Source organism: Oreochromis niloticus, linkage group LG15 (assembly GCF_001858045.2).
Source record: "Oreochromis niloticus isolate F11D_XX linkage group LG15, O_niloticus_UMD_NMBU, whole genome shotgun sequence".
Taxonomy (NCBI): Eukaryota; Metazoa; Chordata; class Actinopteri; order Cichliformes; family Cichlidae; genus Oreochromis; species Oreochromis niloticus.
Window position 1 is genome coordinate 16,810,357 of NC_031980.2, and position 14,551 is coordinate 16,824,907.

General features: G+C 38.4%; 1 long non-coding RNA gene across 2 annotated transcripts; it reads left to right on the forward strand.

The window, feature by feature from the left end:
* The first annotated feature begins 705 nt into the window (after nt 1-705).
* Nucleotides 706-13,849, forward strand: LOC102078605 (uncharacterized). Of its 2 annotated transcripts, none has more exons than XR_269885.3 (3): nt 706-765; nt 12,858-13,020; nt 13,379-13,849. It is a non-coding gene; the product is annotated as an uncharacterized LOC102078605 (long non-coding RNA). The 2 variants fall into 2 exon arrangements; XR_003214119.1 differs by lacking the exon at nt 706-765 and adding an exon at nt 1,271-1,398.
* The last annotated feature ends 702 nt before the right edge of the window (nt 13,850-14,551 follow it).

Genomic DNA, 14,551 nt, shown 5'->3' on the forward strand with positions numbered 1-14,551 from the left:
TGTTGGACAAGAAGACCTGGCTCGCAGTCTCCACTCTAATCCATCCCAGTAGTGTCCTATCGAGGTGAGGTCAGAAATCTGTTTAGGTCAGTCAAGTTCTTCTGCACCAAACTCCCTCATCCATGTCTTATGTACCTTTCTTTTTGCACTGGAGGGCGGTCATATTGGGACAGGAAGGGGCCATACGCAAACTGTTCCAATGAAACTAGGACCATGAAATGATCCAAAATATCTTGGTATGATGACGCAAAAAAAAAAAAAAGTGATTTCTAACTTCAAAGAATCTCCACTGCTCTGGAGTCTAGTGATGAAGTGCTTTTCATCGATGCATCCAACGCTTTGCATTGTGCATTGTATGATGTATGGCATGGATGCAGCTGCTTGGCCATGCAAACCCATTCCATGAACCTCCCTACGCACTCCTGATCTGAAGCCTAAATTAAGTTTGGAGGTCTATCATGATTGACACTGCAGAAGGTTGGCAACCTCTGTGCACTATGTGCCCCATATCCACTGATTTTTAATAGTTGCTGTCATTCCCAGTTGTTTCCACTATGTTACAATACCACTAACAGTTGACAGTGGAAGCAAAAAAAATTCACAACTGGACAACTGGATACACGAGAGGCATCCTATCATGGCTCTTGAGAGTGACCCATTCTTTCACAATTGTTTGTAGAAGCAGTCTGCATGCCAAGTGTCTTGATTTTATACAGCTGTGGCTATCAAAATGATTGGAACACCTGAATGCAATGATTTGCATAGGTGAGTAAATACTTTTGGCAAAATAGTATGTGTTCTCCCTGTGTGTGAATGGGTCCTCTATTCCAGTTTCCTCCCACAATCTCAAGATATGCATGTTAGGTTAGTCAGTGATTGAGTGTGTGTAATTATTTTTCATGCGGTATTGGTCTTGTGAATCATACAACCTCATTTTACAATGCTGTTCTTTAATTGACAAAATTATCTGCCAACAATTCCATTTACAAGATTGCCCTCTAGTAAATAAATCTAGAAATAACTGTTCAAGGCCAACTTGGGCAACGTTAGCTCATTTGAAATGAAATATTTCACCATACCTTTATAGCCATAGCATTAAAACACTGATTTCACTTTACATAGTAATTTTGTTCACATGATTTAAGTGTGATGTTGAGCAAAAGAGTTTTATTTGTGATGGATTTGAACCTTAATATTACCTGCTAACATTGCTGTAACATACACACTCTTCATTAGCTAACTTTAGCTAGTAGCCTAATGGTACACGTAGCTTGCAGCTACAACAACCCAGAGCTTGCTGTTAAATATTTATCACTCATTTTAAAGTAAACTATTCTGCCAAAGATACATCAAACTTTGTGTTGAGATGTCAGCCACCAGAGCTTTATATCACTGGCTGTAAGTATAGGCTGCTTGTCCTAACGTGCATATTACAAGTTGAGATTTTGGTTTCGGTTCACTCCTGTTTCTCGGCTCAGTTCATGTAAGCTAACACTGACTATTCCTCTGCATTAGTCTTGGTTTCTACCTGTGGGCAGTAATTCCATGAATTATTACCTTCAGGGGTTTATTTTATATGTTGTGTTATTATTCGTTCATGGTGCTGATTTATGTTCCTCATAAAATATGAACTGTGAACATAATTAGACATGAGAGGAATTTTTTTTAACGCTCTTCAAATTACAGTGTACATTACTACCATTCTGCACCAGGTGTTTTAATATGCATTATGTCATCTACAGTATGCAAATATCTTGAGCGACCCCTCATTTCTTTAAATTTTGCTTGGAAAACTGGAAATAGGTACAGAGATTTATTGAAACGTACAAACACACACGAAAATACAGTATAAATACTTAGTATATTTCTAATAGGCTTGAAAGTCAAAATTTGGTTTGACCACTTTTTCTTTTTTCTTTTTGTTGGTTAGCATTCAAATCTCTCAATGAATAAAGAAGAAACATTTACGACAAAGGAAGAAAGTAAGAGATAAGGCTAATCAAAAAGGTACTGGCTGAAGCACATGCTTATTATGCCAACTTTTATCCATCAGCGCAGCTTGAACTCTCTTAGAAAAGCTTTTTTTTTTTGTCATTTCTTTAAGCAGTCTTCAGAAATAGTTCTCCAGGCTTCTTGAAGGACATTCAAAGCTCCTCTTTGGATGTTGATTGCCTTTTTTTTCCATTCTCTGTCAAGATGATCCCACTCTCCTTCAATAACATTGTAGTCCAGACTCTGTGGAAGACAATGCATGGCCGATTTATGCTTGAATGATTCATAGGTCAGTGTTAATGTCCCAAAAAACCCTTTGAAAGACCTACAGGAAGCGGGCTATTTCTAATAAAGAACGAGTTAATAAGGGTTTCACTGACATCCATGTGGAGGTAAGTAGGAGTGTTTCTGTTTAGATTTTTGTGATGGAAAAACACATTTTTAAAAAGGAAACCGACCCATTGTGAGGTTTAGTCGTTTTGCTGATCTTTTCATTTTGACACTCCTATATGACTCAGTCTTGACGCACATGGTTTAGAGTGAATAATGAAATAATGAATGCGTGACTGTGTAATATCACACATTCCAGGTTTGGTTTGGGCATGTCATGGAAATATGCTGCCTTGAGCCATGGCAAGTATAGATGAGCCAGACTGTGTGTTTTAGACATAATGCTGGGAGGAAAGTAACTGGCCACCTTAATCATGCTCAGACTAACTCAGTGAGGACCCCTGATTCACATCTCAGTCACAAAACAGGGGGCGTGAAAAAATGGTTTACAGCTGCAAATTTCTCCACATTGCAATGATGTGTTGCACCTCTTAATAAGTGAGTGAACAGCTCAGTTGAAGCATGTAGAGGCTTGGTGTTCTGTTTAAGGAATTTTTGGGGTTAAGGTAATATTTCCTACACGCCCTTAAAACTGTCTGACAGTGTACTTGTTTAATGTTCAGTTATATAGCTCAGGTGGTACGCTGACAATAAAGCTACGGTCATTTTCATTGTAAATCATGCCTTGGATTTACGTTATCAGCAACGCTGTCTACATTGATAGGTGATATTAATCATCCGACACTGAGCTATTCAGTTTTTTTCTTCCTAAGTAGGTGAAAAAAGTAAAAGAAAGTAAGCATAATTGATCCATGTACAGTCCAAGACAGAGAGATGATGAGTCTTCACTATCTTACTTGACATAAATCAGCGCCTTTTCTTTCCATTTGTGACTATTGTTTAAGTAAAATGTGTGTTGTGACTGAGTAAATTGAAAAGGAAACATTCCACAGAATGGAAAATCCAGAGGAAAATTTGGAATTTTCCTTTGGCTCTACATAAAATATTCTTGGGGATGTGCCAAAAATTCCTTTACACAGTACAAACCCATTCTATTGTATTTCAGATGATTTGTTGAATCTGGTGTGTATCACTGTGGTAACAACTTGTAGTCGTGTTAAAAAGAAAATACACCCCTACTTCTTCCATCCGAATTAAGAGAGTAAGTAGCAGCAGGTGATGGTAATCAAATTCACTTCATTAATTGATCATCAGCGAGTTTGAGCATCTTTATAAAAGCAGGTGTTTTGGCAAAACAGCTTAGGTGTGCAAATGAGGCCAAAGTGGAGATGTTTCACTATAGAGTAACACACAGCACTGCATGTAGGAAAAACCAAGCCCATACCAGCACACTAGTGGAGAAGTGATGATTTGGGCTTGTCTTGCGGCCATGGAACCTCGACATCTTACAGTTTGTGATCCATCCGTTAACTCCACTGTGTGCTAAAGCATTCTCCAGTAAATTTAAGGCCATTTATCTGACAGATAAATTGAGTCATGGAACAGGACATGATCTCAAAGACACAAATATACAGTGATATATTAGGTATGCTTTGATATGAACAGAACACAAAGCAGGAAAATTGCTTAGGTTCATTGAGAAATTGTCTTGCAGAGCTACATTATTTCAAATACTCCCAGCACTGTTTGCATTAGAAGAAGCAGATGGTGCACTTTAGCTAAACAGATGGATATGCATAGTCCTCATCTTAGCTTTCTAACTAGTTATGAAATGCATTACTGGGAAGTTAATTTAAATGGCCTGTATTTGTATAGTGTTTTACTAGTCCCTAAGGACCCCAAAGCGCTTTACACATCCAGTCATCCACCCATTCACACACTGGTGATGGCAAGCTACATTGTAGCCACAGCCACCCTGGGGTGCACTGACAGAGGCGAGGCTGCCGGACACTGGCGCCACCGGGCCCTCTGACCACCACCAGTAGGCAACGGGTGAAGTGTCTTGCCCAAGGACACAACGACCGAGACTGTCCGAGGCGGGGACACCTTCCGATTACGAGGCGACCTCCTCACTCTTGAGCCACGATCGCCCCGAAATTTAACTGTACATATACTCTATAGCTCCTTAAGGTCTTGTGTCCATCATCCATTCTTGGCTGGATCATACTGTGGTGTCCAAAGTATTATCGGGGTCAATGCCCTTTTTGTACCAGCCTTTTCATTGAGGCATTGAGAGCAAAGAAAAACAGAAAAACCCTGCTCTGTGCCCAATTCTGGCTGATTTTTACGCAGATTGATTTTATGCTACAGTTACATTTATACAGTTATACAGTTTAAGATTTTCCTCGCACACATTTGTAAAATAATGTGTATGGGACTCGAGCAATTTACTTCCGACTTTCAAGACTCATTAATGTTGAAACGGGTCTCCTTCATATGTCCTGTGTTTGTGGAAGAGATCCTTTCCACAAGAAAAAAAAATCAATTAATCAGAAACTGAAGTGATCCTTCAATCAATTCTCTCAACTTGACACTCGACAGGTGTGACCTTAGAAAGCTGATTAGAGGTCAACTCCATCTGTACTCCATCAATTCAATTACAAAGAGTAAATGAAAGGATAATTGAAAGTTACCATGCGAGTCCTACATAAAAGAAATTGATTGAGTTTAAGCCAGTGATCCCCTTTACTCATTAAAAACCTTTGGAAAGTGCTATAAATTGTATTTGGCTGCAACTATTGCCATTATTTCACTTAGATAAGGATGAATAAACAATAATTGCTCAGTTTCTTTAAATAGGCCGGATTTTTCTGGCTGCCCACAGTGAAGGCATATTTAAGTGAGACTGGGAAGAAATACAGCGAGGCTAGTAAAACTCTTAGCTGAGGTTGTATAAGGTCATACTAGGGTTTGGCATTGGCACTGAGCGATAAGAGTACAGCTGCTATTAGCGAGTAGATGGATGTGCAGCTTGGCAATAAGCCCGATGTGACAGCTGACTTAATAAGGAAGGCCTTTTATCCTGCAGAGGAACATGTGCAGATGCTGCAACTGCTTCTTTATACACTCATTTCTCTAGCTGACTTCACATCATTTTCGCTTGTTGTTAGAGTAAAACACATCAAACTAGTTTTGATGCACATTTGTTATTCAGAGATGATGGTATTATAACAGTTCAGGCAAATTCAACCCAGATATTTTCAAGTTCTGATAACTCATTTGAACTTTCCATGTCCACTTTTTGGAGAGCTCAACCAGTTACTATTTTTGCAATCACTTAATCTTCCAGCTTTTCAGTTAATCAGTTGCATTTTTTTAAAGGCAGTAATCATATAAGAAATTTCCACTGTGATGCTGTTAAATGTCTAAAATGATTGTATTACTCACTGCAGGAAACTGCAAGTGACAAATAAAGGCTTCATTCATTCATTCAAATAATCATTTCAGGTGGAAATGTCAGCTAGGTAGGCTTAAGGTAATGTGAGATAAATCAACATCAGTGTTTCGAAAACATTATTTGAGGGTTTTTTCTCATACCATTCAATTATAAACCTCACCCTCAATCCAGTTTATTGTAACACAAAGTTCTGAAATCCTAAGCAAGCTAAGTGATCAGGCGACCTTTCTATAATTATGATTACCACAGCAAAGTTAAGTGAATTATCCAGTCACCCACTGTTCCCCCCATCCTCTCCCATCTGTCTGACCAACTTCCTGTTCCCATCTACTCAGAAAGTCCAGACACTGCAGAAGGGAAAAACGCTTGTTTTTATGTGACATTAAAGGCACCAGCCTTGTTACAGCTTTGCTGTGCGTGTGCTACCTTGTTTGATAGGGAAATTGGATCTAGACTTGAGAGGAGAGTATAATGCGGTTAAAGGCGTCATGAAAAGCCAGCTGTAACAGGATTTCATCCTCTGTGGACCTTCAACTGACTGCTGCCGTGAGGCAAGTCATTAGGAAAAATCTGCTTGTGTGTATGTGTGTGTGTGTTTGTGCATCTTTGCTGATACTGTATGTAGGTGGTTATACTTTATTTGGGGCCTCAATTGGTCGATTTGTTGCACATGCACATTTGCTGCATGCCAGAACTAGTGCTACGAGGAAACAGATTCAGCAAAAAGCAGATCCTAAGGCTTATAGGTGGACAAAGGGCAAATACAATTCAGTTGATGCACACCAGTGAGCCCCAACATTAAAGCTAGTGACAAGTGAAGTGAGTAACATTGATTATCCTGTTATCGTTGTTACTTACCAAGTGAACAGTCAGTCGCAACCATGAGGTTCTGAGCAAGTTTGATAAAGACGAATCTAGTAATCTTGATAGATAATGACTGGGTCAGAGTTTCTCTGAAATAGCAGGATCTTGGGTGCCTAAGGTTCATTGATGCCAGTGGTGTTCAGAGCCCTGTACAACTCTAAACAACTTCAGTGTACCCAGGGTATCTGAATTCATTTATCCTAACACCGGCAACCAGGCGGTCACACTAAGCTGGTTATCAGCTCACCAAGTTAACTCAGGGTTTCCTTATCTAGAGGTAGTGTTAGCAGATTCTGACCAGTCACAAACATGGATAAGTCAGCTGGTAGTAGAGCAACTGATTTTTCAAAGGATGATAAAACAATATTATTGAAAAAGTATGAAGAGGCTACATATATAATACAAACTTAAAACTTAAAAATACAGTTATACAACAATTCAATGGTGTGAAAAGGAACTCACACTCAAGAGATGAATGAATGGGTGGATTTTGGTCAGGAAGTTTGGAAAAGTGACACTACATTAGTAAAGTTTAGCCTATTTAAAGGCAGGAAGAAAAGCAAATTAACAGATTTATCAAGTCGCAATAATTTCATTAAGACACAGGAGACACAGATGGATTATGAGTGTTCTTCAATTAAACCCATCTTTCAAAGACAGTTTTAGTTTTGATTCTCCAGCTTTGGTGGTGTTTAACAGTCAATTAAAAAATAAATATAAGAAACAAAATTCAAGTCTATTGTTACCTTTATTTAACCAGAAAGTCTCATTAAGATCAAATCTCTTTTACAAGGGAGACCTGCTCAAGGCACCAGCCATACAGACTCAAATCATCTCAAAGGTTTTACAAATAAAAAAGTACAAAATCAACAGCATAATATACAGTATACAAACACCCATAGGAAAACATCAGTGGCATCTAAAGAGAAACATCCACTGTACTCCTTTATTGTGTTCCTTATATTTCTGTTTTGACTGTTTTGTTTCTCAGAGATTTTTAATTTTAATATTAGACAAAGATAACCCAAGTAAAGAGAAAATGCAGTTTTTAAATGATTTAATTTATCAAGGAAAATTACCTAATCAAATGTACCTAGCCCTTGGTGAAATTTTGCCTAACATTAAAATTTGTTTGGTAATCTATAACATCTAAGCGTGACAAATGTACAAGAAAACTAAGAAGTCAGTAAGCGGACAAACACCTTATTTTGCACTCCCAGAGCGCTTTGAGAAAATCGTTATTTAAGAATAAATCCATTTACCATTACCATTTTCACATCACTCTACCCAAGAGCAGGAATTGTTTCATTTGACAGAAACAGATATGAAATCATCGCCTGCTTAATTCTCTAGAAAAAGCATTACCATTCCTTAAAGATCCTTAGGGCCTCTGTGTGCAGCACAGCATATAAGATTCAAATGTTACAAAATATAAGTGCCACAGACTGAAAGGCTCTTTCTCCCCTAGTCTTCCTGCAATCTTGCAAAAGGAACCACTAATACATTTTTAGCCTGCAAACAAAGAATGCAAGCAGTATATAAGAAGAAGTTAATAAATAGTGTGAAGCTAGTTGTTTAGAGCTCTCTATATAAGTATGGAATGAAAGGAGTGAAAGATAGGGGTGATGTGAGGTTGCTTGCTTGAACATGTAAGGAGTCTGGGTCCAGCATTTTGTATTGCTTGGAGGCGTGAAAGACATGATTTATCTAAGCTGGTGAATAGGGCATTACAATAACAGGAGTGCGATGATATCTATGCATGCATATGTTTTTCCAGTTCAGTAATGGAAAATAAAACACACTCTTGAAATGTTCCTTAAGTGAATGAAATAAGAATATGAGATAGTTTTTACATGTGAAGGCCAGAGAAGAATCAAATATTATCCCAGTGAACAGTGGACTTTGCAAAAGGAAACAATCACATCATTCTTGAACGTATTTCAGGAGGAGCTTTAATCACGTCGTCGGTCTTGGTGGAGTTTGAAACAAGGAGAGCCACTTGGAGCTCCACTCACTTATCTGGGATGAACTGTCAACTCTGATGGAGAGTCTATCCAGCTGATGAGGTTTAAAAGACATATACAGCTGAATGTCATCAGCATAGAAATGATCAAATATGGCAGAAAAGATCAATAATGCTGGATAAAGAAAGGATGTTAATGGAAAATAATAATAATGGCCTACAATTGAGCCTGGCAGGTTAGAGAAAAAGTGTTAGGGGAGAATTTGACAGAAAAAGTCCTTCCAGGAAAATAGGTGCAACACCAGCCTATTGCTGAGCCAGAGATAACAGCCAAAACCTTAAGCCTGTTAAATAAAATATTATGGTCAAGGTTAATGAGGTCAAGCAATATGAGTACAGAAATATACACTGCAACAGATGCTGATGATGTGGAGGAGTAGCAGCTCTACTCTGAGCTCATCCCTGAGTTCCTCACCCTATCTCTAAAGGAGAAGCCAGCTAAAGCTAATTTCCACCTCTTATATCCAAAATCGTGTTCTTTTGGTCACTATCCAGATTATATCGTGGTTATATTTTATTGTGTTTTCAATTATTTTGTTGTACAGCGTTTCATCCTGGTTTAGTTCTGTTGTGCGTGTGAATTCTCATCCCCAGGTGAATAAGGTGCCCTTTGAAGTTAGGGCCTCATCACGAGATAAAGGTTGACATTAAGAGGTTAGTGGAGGAGGTTGTTGGCCAACACACCAGCGATTGTGTTTACAGGCTTTGCATTTTGTTTTGCTTGGTTTTCACTTGCTGATTCGTCTTGTTTGCACTTGCTTTTTTACTTTTGCTTTTACCTTGCTGCTCACCGCAAATGCATTCCCTGATGGGGTTCGCCTCTTCAAGCAGGACGCGCTCTTCCACCCTGCAAAAATCTGTAGAAAAATGGTTTACAGAGAGTTCAAGTTGTTGATCTGACTTTCAAATTCCCCAGATATCAGACACGATAATCTGTGGAATGTGGTAGAAAAAGAGGTGTGATCCATGGAACCTGCTGTAAAAGGGCAGATGAGATGGAAAAGATATCAGAATTTAGTTGATAAGTGATACAGATCAGTATGATATATAATGATAGATTGACAGGTAAGTAGAGATAAATTTTTCCATTTGTTTTATTCTAGAAGCTGTTACCTAAACATGTTTTGTTGTGCTAAAGGGAATGTTTTTATGTGCCAAGGTGACTGTACATATTTCGTTCAGTGGAGAACAATTTTAATAGCTTCTTGCCAAGGTCATTGCCTTCGTTGTGCTACACTATGTGTGGAATGAGCGAAGGCCTTTGGTTGCAGTGCCTTCAGCAGACTCCAGAGAGTCGCGTTCATTGTGTGGCAGCCGTGGGGGAACAAAGACATTTCCGCTGGAGGAACTTTGGGTTCCTGTCGATAAGGAGGGCAGTGTTGTGAGCATGGACTGTTTATATGCTTGTGTACAGTGGGGATCTATGTAGCACCACAGACTTGCACTTTCCAGACAACAAGTGGTGACTGTATAAATAGTCAACCTTGAAGAAACATCAAAGTGGGAGGGAGAAAATTCTTCCCGATGATCAAGATTTGTAGCCCCAAAGAGGTTCATGTGTATGCTGGAGTTGGAGTTCAGACAGAAGTGTATTTTAAAACACAGCCTGAAGTTAAATTTGACTTCCAAACCAGCTGAAACTAGCCATTGTTCAGAAATATCAGTGTGGTGTTCCTTCCCCATTTAGTCAGCTGACTTTAGAAAATACATGTAAAATAGTTCAATGTATGAGGGGGCAACCGGGAGCACTATCGATAAGCATAGAAAATTACCTTCTGGATTTGGCCTTTAACCATGTCGTCCATGTCTATGAGCCAACCCTGACATTGGGTAAAAACTCTAACCCCAGGGTAAGTGATTTCACAGATCCAGTCTTGCAAGAGTGCATTCCATTTGTATTTCCCCATTAGAAGTTATGCATTCAGCCCTGAGTTAGAGCTTTCTGATGAAAGACAGAACGTTGTCATTCATCCAAACACACTTAGGATTACTCATAAGGTGTTAAAAAATGGTTCAGTGAAAAAAGGTGTGTTGTGGAAAGATACCTTTAAACCTGAGGTCATTTGTTGCCCTCCACAGGCAGCTTCCTGCACAGTTTTCAAACCAAAGACCTTCTTCCTTCTTTTAAATTTCTCTCTCAAAAGTCCCATAAATATAGTTGTTTTTTTTTTAAAGTGTGTTTTAGATAATTAACAATCAATTTGAGGTCTGTATTTATCTTAAAAATGAGTTATCACAGCCTTAGATTTAATCTATTTATTTATGTTTATCCTTGAAATAGTCCCTCTTTATCTTTAATTGACTGGAAAAGCAGAAAAATCATAACTGATTCAGCAAACAGAAGGAGATAAAATGTACAACATGTTTTAGGTGGTTTTAAGAAATCAGATCTGGAAAAACTGAAATGAGTTAGAAATCCAGTGATTGTGTACATTTTCCTTAGACTATGGAATTATTATGTTTGTTTCCCTGTAGTTTTGTTCATATGTCGATGAAGAAGAAGGCCTTTACCATTTAATAGCTTCCATTTTTAGTGCATTGTAGTGTGTATTTGCGTGCATGCGTGTATGCATGACAGCATTATCCCTTGATCCTCATTCTGCTCAGAGCACTGTGTTGTTGGAGCTCTGTGTAAGTCCTCTGATGGCATTTACACACACTGTCTGCTGCCTTTCCTGCTTACTTATCAGCAGCTAATTGCCACCAATAATGTCAAGGAGAAAATGTTACATCTGAACTTTTCATTCACTTATCCTGGTGTTGAGCTGCCGGCTTTGATGTCCCATATTCCCACGGTGGGACTTTCCAAACTGCAGAATTCAGGATGGGACTTTTTCATTTACCCGTCGCTATCAGCAGCTTCACAAGCAAAGCACTGGGATGCCTGATAATTGTTTGTTTAGATCAGTGATTAAGGCTTGAATAGCTTTGCTTAACCATCTGGTATACATGTTAAACACTCAAGCGATGTAGTAGGTCTGGGCACACTGTGTAAATGCTCTCTTTCATCTCTGAGGCATTATTTGTTGGTCTCTGTATTTTCTATGTTTGATAATGTAGATGCGTTCAGTAACATTTAATGTTTCTCCCGTCAGATTTCTGAGTTTTGCAGGAGTTTTTCTTTATTTATAGTCATTTTATTGAAGATTAGCAGTCAGTGGTAAATCTAACCAATTATTGCCAGTAATTAATAACATTTATTAATAACTTTTTTAAATCGACATTTCTGAAAAGTGAAGCCAATGCAGCATCAATTTAATAAAAAGATTCTAAATATGACGATGCAAAATTTGGTTAAAAAACCCCAAACAAACAAAAAAACCCCACCGAGTCTTATTTTTTGCAAGTTATGATCATCTTACACATACAAGACACATGAAGATGAACATTTTGAAGCATTAACAATGTTTTCTTTTTGTTTTTTTGAAACTGGAAGTCACCATATTTTGCTGGTGCTAACCTTATTAGCCATAGCTAGCAAGTTTAATTAGCAAACTGTATTCATTAACTGTACATGTGCAGTAGACATAAATTCCAAAATAATAAAATATGAGAATCTCACTTACCAAAACTGAATAATTATGTATTGGATGGACCATAATTACATTAAAAATGCTCCCCTCCAAAAAAACCCCAAAAAACACCAACATGCTACTTTTAGCTACTCCACTTAGCGGAGGTGGGGACTAACAGCCATGTCCCTAACTCTGGCAGCTAGTTGAGTTATTCAGTTCAATACAGTGTAATTTATATACTGCCAAATTACAATAACTAATATCTTGAGGCTATATTAAACTCCGCAATAACACCCCACAATAATACATGCAGTTATTATGAAGGGAGGAACTACTGAGGTTTTGCATACATGTGACTACTAACCACATGACATTAATTTGTCGGCCATTGTGGACATGCAACGACCATGATAACAGTGTGAGAGTGAACAAGGCTCCAGTCCCTCAGGCCACAGAAAAAAATCAGACCTACTTTTTCTGTGGGAACAAAATGAAGCAACATGAGTGTGACAGATTCTAAATGTATCCTGAATCCTCTGCTATAATCCAAATATCAGTAAACCATATTTTGCTTTCTCTATATGAGGTTTTCATTGGAGTTTTTTTGTTTGCTCACATATGTATACATATTAGCATAAAGACTTCAAGATGACATAGATATTAGATTTTCCCTTAAAAAAAAGTAGAATGAAAGAAAAATGTATAAAGAGTATTTAGCTGCTGTTTTCACTTTGTTACTTGGCTGTTCTAATGGTCCTTGGTCATTGCATTGAAGCTCAATAAGAAGGGTGTGAAGGGAAATGGACAGGACTTCAGTGACACCAGAGCCACATCTGACACCTGATAAGGAGCTCGAGTGCAGCATGGACACCGGCAGGCGTGGAGCCAAAGACACTCCATGGCGGCACATTCGTGATGAGCGCTGAGAGTGCTGAGAGGTGAGAGGCATGTGTGGAAAGGGGAAAGACTGTTGATCTTCACAATAGACTTATCAGAGGTTTGTGTCAAACTTGTGTGAGCGATTTTGTCATTAAATTCATTCTGTTAAAAATGTAAGATTGATTGGCTGCACTAATGTCTCTCTAAATAATGCACTTTAATAAATATTTAACAGTAATCACTGAAGAAAGCTTGGTTAAATATAAATAAACACAAGTAAAATTGCACCGAGCATGTTACTTAGTGCTTAGACTGCGGTTGCATCCTCCGTAAATCCTGTGCTGATGGTTTTACAGTGTTACCAGTACTCCTCCTTCGGTGGTTGTTTTGACCTGTGCTTATTGATTTTCTCCACAGAGAGAGTCAATGCAGAGATGAGCACTACTGCTGCAGCAAAGAGGGTCAGTAAGTTTACCGGCAAAGGAGGGAGGGAAGGATTTCTGCTTCACACAGAGGAGAAATGAAAGTAAAGATAAAACAAGAAGCAAGGGATATCTCCCAGAGGGAGCAGGTTTATTTCAAAACAGTCCCCTGCTATAACTTCTTAAAATATATTACAAGTTTGCTGTTGATTGTGATGAAGAAATGAATGTAATCACATCTGCGAGTTTAAGCATCTTTATCCTTTGTGAACCTATATTAAGGTTATTTTTCTGTTCATGCTAATGTAATATCTACATCTGTTAACATTTCTGTTAACTACAAACACCAGCTGTAGCACTACATGATGGTCACTTAATGGAAATCAATGAGGGAAGGCTGAAAAACAGAAGGATTAATCACAGCGTATGACAGTATGCAGTACTTTTAGCCTAGTTAACCTATTTAACTGGCAACACTGTGTACAGTAATACACTTGATCAAGTGTGTGAGTAGGTAAGTAAGTTTTTCTCTGGGAATAGTTAATTTTTTTGCACATTCCAATAGACCGCTGCACTTGTTTCCCATTTGAGGGGTAACACAAGACTTTTGTACAGTATATGCTGTTTAAAGGTTTAAAGGTGGAGTAGCTTCTGTGTTAACCACACGGTTCTTACTGTAGCATAGCACAGATGTAAAACCATGTAGGAAAATTCGCCTCTACTGCTTAAATACAGTGTAAATATTTGTTCAAGGTGTTGCTACAGGCAAAGTGTATATGCTGGCTGAAGTGTGCTTAATGTGCAGAGAGAGTGAAGTAGGTATTAGTTAAGCAGTATAAATTTTTCAACTGTAGCACACGCACTTTGCGTTTGTTTCCAGTATCCTTACTTGTGCTGACCTCTACTGTTGGCCTCCAGCTTTTACAACTTTCACAATTACACATTTGCATTGTGATCCAAAAGAAAGAGCTTCATTACGACTGAATAGAAGCTTCTTTCTTGGGGGTTCAGACTATAAGAAAAAAATGTGGGAAGGGTTTAACCAATTAACATCTACCAGGTCAGCGACAACCAGTGTTTGTATGACTGTAGACTAGCTTAATCATTAATATTGCCCCTTTGCTAAAGCACAATGAACTGCCTAATTAATGGAGCGTCCACCATTCTT